Genomic DNA, 6,000 nt, shown 5'->3' on the forward strand with positions numbered 1-6,000 from the left:
CTTTGCCATCTGCTCCTCCAGCTTTCTGACCAGCCTGCAAAGCAGACAGCATCCTCTCTTTTGACCTATTAAAAGTGACATGTACTGTCTTCTGCATCAAGGTATTTGATACAGACAAAACTTTCACACATTCTGAATCTCAATTAAATGGGCAGACTTGAACCAGGCTGTAGGAAGTTATCCTTCAAAAGTTGTCTATTGAAGCATGGAACTCAGTAAAGGCAGGAAACTACAGGAATCTATCGTAAATAAGTTAATTAGTGTATTAAAAGACAGTAGGCTTTTCCCCTTAGCATTTGATCCCACTAAAGAAACTGTCTTGCCTCAACTCTCTAAGGTAGTTAGTTTATTCAAAGTTAACACTGGTACTTCTACATGACTTTGGCCTGCTAAATTGAGATCTTCAGAGGATCTATTCAAACTGAAGTAGAGGATGTTGAAACACGTGATAACATTGCTACAGAAACATATTCCTTGGGGGAAAAGAAAGGTAAAAGATAAATAATTTATTTTAAAATATTTTTCTATTTTAACCTGGCCTCCTCTAACAATATTAAAATCTTGCCAACATTCCTTTCAGAGTGAATTTTCTCAAAATTTCTATGTACATTCAGTATACCTACATGCATTACTTGAAAATACTGTTTTCTTGAAAAGAGTCATCATTGAAACATCTTAACATTTTTTCTTAAAATACCAGGAATAGATTTCTTTGTTTGGAATTTTCAGAGTTATGTCAGGGACCAATAATTACATCATTATCAAATTTTTAGTCTTAAAGGTCACAGCTTCAGAACAAAGATTCTCAATAAAATTTTGGACAATGTGTCTTCAATGAATTCTTTCTTTAACCAAAGAAAATGTTTAGGAAATACACCTTTAAAAAGTAAGTAACGTGACTTAAACAAATCTAAGTTATATTTAATGAATATCAGCAAAAGGATTTTATGAAACTCATAACTCAGGCAGGCTCCCTGTATTTTTTCTCTTCTTTTTTGTTTCGAATCAACGAATACAAATACCCTGTCTAAAAAACAGTGAAGAGGTATGAAAAGAATCTAGCTGTACTCATCACCATCTGAATGCTATATGAACAGGATAAAAAGAATACAGAGAACTTTCATTACACAAAGATGAGTTCAAGGGACTACATGTTCCATTAACGGTATGAAGAACAGAAGTGAATGAGTGAATCTCAGCTACGAAAGAGCTGAGACTGAGGGTGAAGGAAAATGAGCATCTGGAATGCAAGGATTATATCAAGTAGATGGAAATATCTCTTGCTGCAAGTATTTCATAGCCTCCTTCATTACTTTATCTTTTTTTTCTTTGTTTAATTACACTGAGTATTGTTCCTTGCTGAGAAAACCACAGCTTTTTCATTAATGAAATGCCACTGATTTTGTTTTTGTTTTTAATTTCATAGTACATGATGACACTACATTTTGTCTCTAATTTACAAAACAGAGAAAAAATGTTGATCTAGGGCCACAGAAGCTCCTACAGCAGATTCTGTGCATTCATTGAATGGATATTTCTTAAGGTCAGTAAATCAAAAGAGGTTGCAAATCACTGATGCAGGAGGAATAATAAATGTATAAAATACTTTCAGGGCAAAAAATCAAATTCAGCTAGTGCACAGTTGAATTAGCTATCCCCAAAAGCTATTATTAGCTGCAGATGCCCCCTGATGTGGAATACTTCTGTGGTAGCAATGTTTTACCTGGCTGTATCACTCTTATTGATTCTAGTGGCATTACTCCCTTCTGGCCTCATAGGGCATGATTTCCATCTGGTAAATGTAGTCAGCCCTTCTGACTCTTAATTGTAAAGAAATCAGCCAGGCTAATTACTTTTGTATTCTAAAGGCACAATCACCTTGTCTTCCTCCTTCCAAAAGTATAAATTAGCACTGGGCAAAAAAAAAGTAAAATTAATGATGCACATGAGAAAACTTCAGCTGCTGTGCTGTGGTGCAGGTTCTTAGGGGAGGAGTAATTTGTATTTCCTTTGATTTTAAGGAAACATTGCAGCTGAAGAATGAGCCTTTTTTGTTTGACATAAAAAAAAAAAAAAGAGAAGAGGTAAACAAGGAGTTAATGAATCACATAGAGCAAAACAGCCTTGCTGCAATTCTACTAGAATTTCTGGCCAAGATGCATGTTTTTTGTCAAAGACACCAAAGGCAGGGCTGGAACCCAGCATATGATGTCAGAGACTTTTCTATGCCAAAAAAACACACTGCCTTTTTTCAGGTGACCATTACCCAAGCCTTCTTGCAACACCCAGAAATTCAGACCTCTTAGTCATTAAATGTAACATTTTTATTATAGACTTTCCATCTATTGTCTAATCCTTAGAAGTATCATAAAGCACATTATTTTTACAATTATAAAGTGTTTTACTTTATATTATCAAGTGCTAGAAAACGATTTTCATTTACTTAACTGTTAATGAGAGCATGTATGGACAGGTATTTTTCAGCTCAATAAATGCAGCTGTGTGTGTGTGCATGTATGTACCAGAACAAAGTAAAGCCATTCTCTGTGTGTGCAAGTAACTCGAGTTCTTGAATCACGCCAGTGAAAGAAGGCAGCTGGGAAGGCCTCGTGGCAGCCAAACCTGAGGAAGACGTGGCCAAGTCTGCAGCACTATTATCCCAGTTGTAACTGCTGAGTACTGCCAGTAAGGGTAGGTGCAGTGCTGGGTTTATGTGCTCTTTGGCTACCAGGCAGTCTTTGTGTGTGGCCACACACCTAACAAGGAGTCCTAATGAAGGAGGGAGGGTGCTTATGGTCAATGGAAGAACTAACAGATGAGAGTTTTGAAAACTAGGGTGCTTCTCTTCTCTCAGACACTGTCTTCTCCTGAAGAGGAACTGCAAAGCTGGTCTTCTGCTCAGGGTGGTCAGAGTTTCAGTTGTATGCAGTGGTCAATGAACTCTGTAATTAATGTGGCTATATTAAGAAAAAAAAACAGCTGTTGGGTCCACATTTTTCCTTCAGATGCACGTGTGTGGCTTCTGTGTTTCAATGGGATCAGTGCATGCATAGTTGGGGAGAGACTCTGACTGCATGTGCACACATCTGCATACGTATGTGTCTCCGTAAATGAAGTAGTAATAAGGAAAAGAAGAAATATTTTCCCCAAATGATAATATTCGTTAGTTTCCCATTTCCATTCTGTACTAAATATTCTTGTTTCTTTTTCTCTGTGGAGTCACAGGCTTTGGTGCAGATCAGTCTTCTAGGGCACTTGGTGATTACTCTGGCCAAGGCAGTGGGATGGTTCCCAGCTTTTGTCCTAACCTCTAGATGAACCACAGCCAGAACAGTGTGAAAATGCTGAAAGTGGTTTGTGAAAGAGAAAGGGAGACAGAGAACAAGGCAGGGAAATGGGAAGAGAAGAGAGCAGAAAGAAAAAAACCAAACATTCTGTTTGTGTCTGAGACAGGAAACAGCAATACCAAAATATCCCAGGAAGGTTACTCTTGCTGTACTACTGACCCAGCCAAAACCAAGGGCTTCTGGAAATCTTTCAAGAAATTCTGTTTGAGTTATTTCCAGTCTTGCTTCCAGACCAGAGCAGTTTGGATAAAAAGTTTGAATGCTTATCAGCTGCTTCTTGCATTGATCTCTCCTCACACCTATGAGAGCCCCCTCCTCATCTCCCTATGGATGTGACTGTAATTTCTGCGGATATCTGACTGGTAATCTTCTCATACAGGTCAGGCAGATGAAGAAAATGAGTTTAGTCCACCAAGTTTTAGCTCTTCTAACCATGGAGGAAAACATTTTCAGTAAGGTAATATGTTAAGCAATGTCTAATAACAGAGCAAGAGCTGCTGCTGCTATTTCCCTTGTTCTCTTTGTGCCCTCTTTAACACAGGAATCACGGCTATTGTTGCAGTAATGACGTTGCATTTCTCTTCTCTTTGAAGTTGCCTCTGTGTATCTACTTGCAGCTGTGTAAGTAGTTTAGGAAGCAGCTGTGACTTATTTTTTCTCTATTTTTTTCAGATCAAACTACGAAAATGAATAACTTTTCTCTAAACTAAAGGGAGCGTTTGCACTGACCTCATTCTTTGCATGGTCATTTGTGTTTGGTTAGTATCTGGGACAGAGTGTGGTCCATTTTATATCTTAACTGAACACTTGAAGGATTAACTTTAAAAAAGAAGAAAAAAACGAGTTTGGTTAAAAAAAGGAAAGAAGACTGCATCCTTTTCATGAATATTTTTTCCATTTCTTAAAAAATATTATTTTTTGCACTATATATTTTAGGTATGACATCCATTACTAAGACTAATAATTTCCATAATCTAACAATGTTTCAGTTTTCATTCCTTTTTGGTATGTTCTATGTCAGTCAAGACAAATTGTTTAAGATACAATCTCTTACAGAAGCCTGTCTCAGCAATATAATCATACATAACCTTACTTCAAATTATTCAATTCCACCTTGTAATTCTGTTTAGTCTGAAATAAGCAGTAGTGAATGAGTCATAGATTATACGTTCAGAAATGGCCACTGTGGTTAACTACCTTGTTCTGTGACACGGGTCACCAGGCTACCTGAATCAAACCTTACTGAAGCTAGACCATGATTGCCAGAATAACTCCCTATTTATTTTTTTTCCACATAGGTATGTATAGACTGTGATCACCTCATGCTTTCATTTTATCTTTGATAAAGTGATTAGGCTGCCAACATTCTTTTTTTCAGTGTGTCTTGTTTTCTTATAATCTAATTATTCTTACAAACCTCTGAACTCTTTCCAAATATCAATTCTTTAACTGCAAACATAGGATTTTGATTAAGTATTCCAGTTATGTTTACTTTGGGTCAAATACTGAAATGATGATGACTCTTAACACTTTTTCAGAATTCCCTTGCTACTTAATTTTGAGCTTTCACACGGACCTCAGATCAGTTCAGAGCAGGACCATGACTCCTAGTCGTTCCAGAAATTTTCCATGTTATTTTCTGCTTTTGCTTGATCATATCAATACATTACACTTTATTGTTTTTCGTTCATCTTTTTCATGCTCTTCCTAAGTTTCCAGCTTGTTAAACAGACAAGTTTACCCTTTGACAGTAACATTTCTTCTTTATTATTTGCCAAACTCTAACTCCTCCTGATATCTGCAAACTTTGTTAATGAAGTTTTGGTTATCTTCCAGATCATTTATAAAAACTCATTAAAATATATTACCGATGCATTACCTATGGGATTGCACTAAAAGCACACCTGCTTGATGATTTCCCTGACATCTGTCACTAGTTATCCACAGTTAATGGATTATATATGTAAACTTCACTTTTTTAACTTTTAGAATTATACACTCTTAATCAAAATATCCTGATATTTAAAGTAAAAAATGTGATCGATGTTTAGTTATATGTACTAATATTATTACCTTTGTCATCTTAACTCATACTCCCTCCAGAAAAAAAAATAAGGAAACAGAGAGAGAAAGAAAGCGAGAAAGAGAAAAAATAGAAGAAAGGAGAATAAGAAAGACAGGAGGCAGCTGGCTTGACAATCTATTTTTCAGAAGTCAATATTAAGTAACACTAAGAATATTTTATTATTTACTAATTCATTTTTTCATACGCTATTCCACTACTTCGTTAAGGGTCAAGAACAAGCTGACAATATCTTTAGGCAGATCAGCTTATTTATTCCTCTTAAATGCTAGTGCAACACAAATTTTCTTATAATTTCAGGGAATACTCTGGTCTTCCTAGAGTTGCTGAAAATAGCAGAAACAAATTAGAGACCTGTTCAGTCATCTTGTGAGATTTACAGTTTTATAGCATCCAACTCATAGTTAATGAATGTATGAATTCTCTTAAAAACACTACCTACAAGATCTGAGATGTCTGGGTTTGGCAAAACTGACAAGCTGTGAATGTGTAATTAATACAGAAAAATAAGAAAAATAAGGTTGTTTTTTTTTTTTTTCCTATTTCCCCATATCATTCCAGTATTTTTAC

Source organism: Cyrtonyx montezumae, unplaced genomic scaffold (genome assembly GCF_038088225.1).
Source record: "Cyrtonyx montezumae isolate F1298 unplaced genomic scaffold, pur_monq_1.0 scaffold_3, whole genome shotgun sequence".
Taxonomy (NCBI): Eukaryota; Metazoa; Chordata; class Aves; order Galliformes; family Odontophoridae; genus Cyrtonyx; species Cyrtonyx montezumae.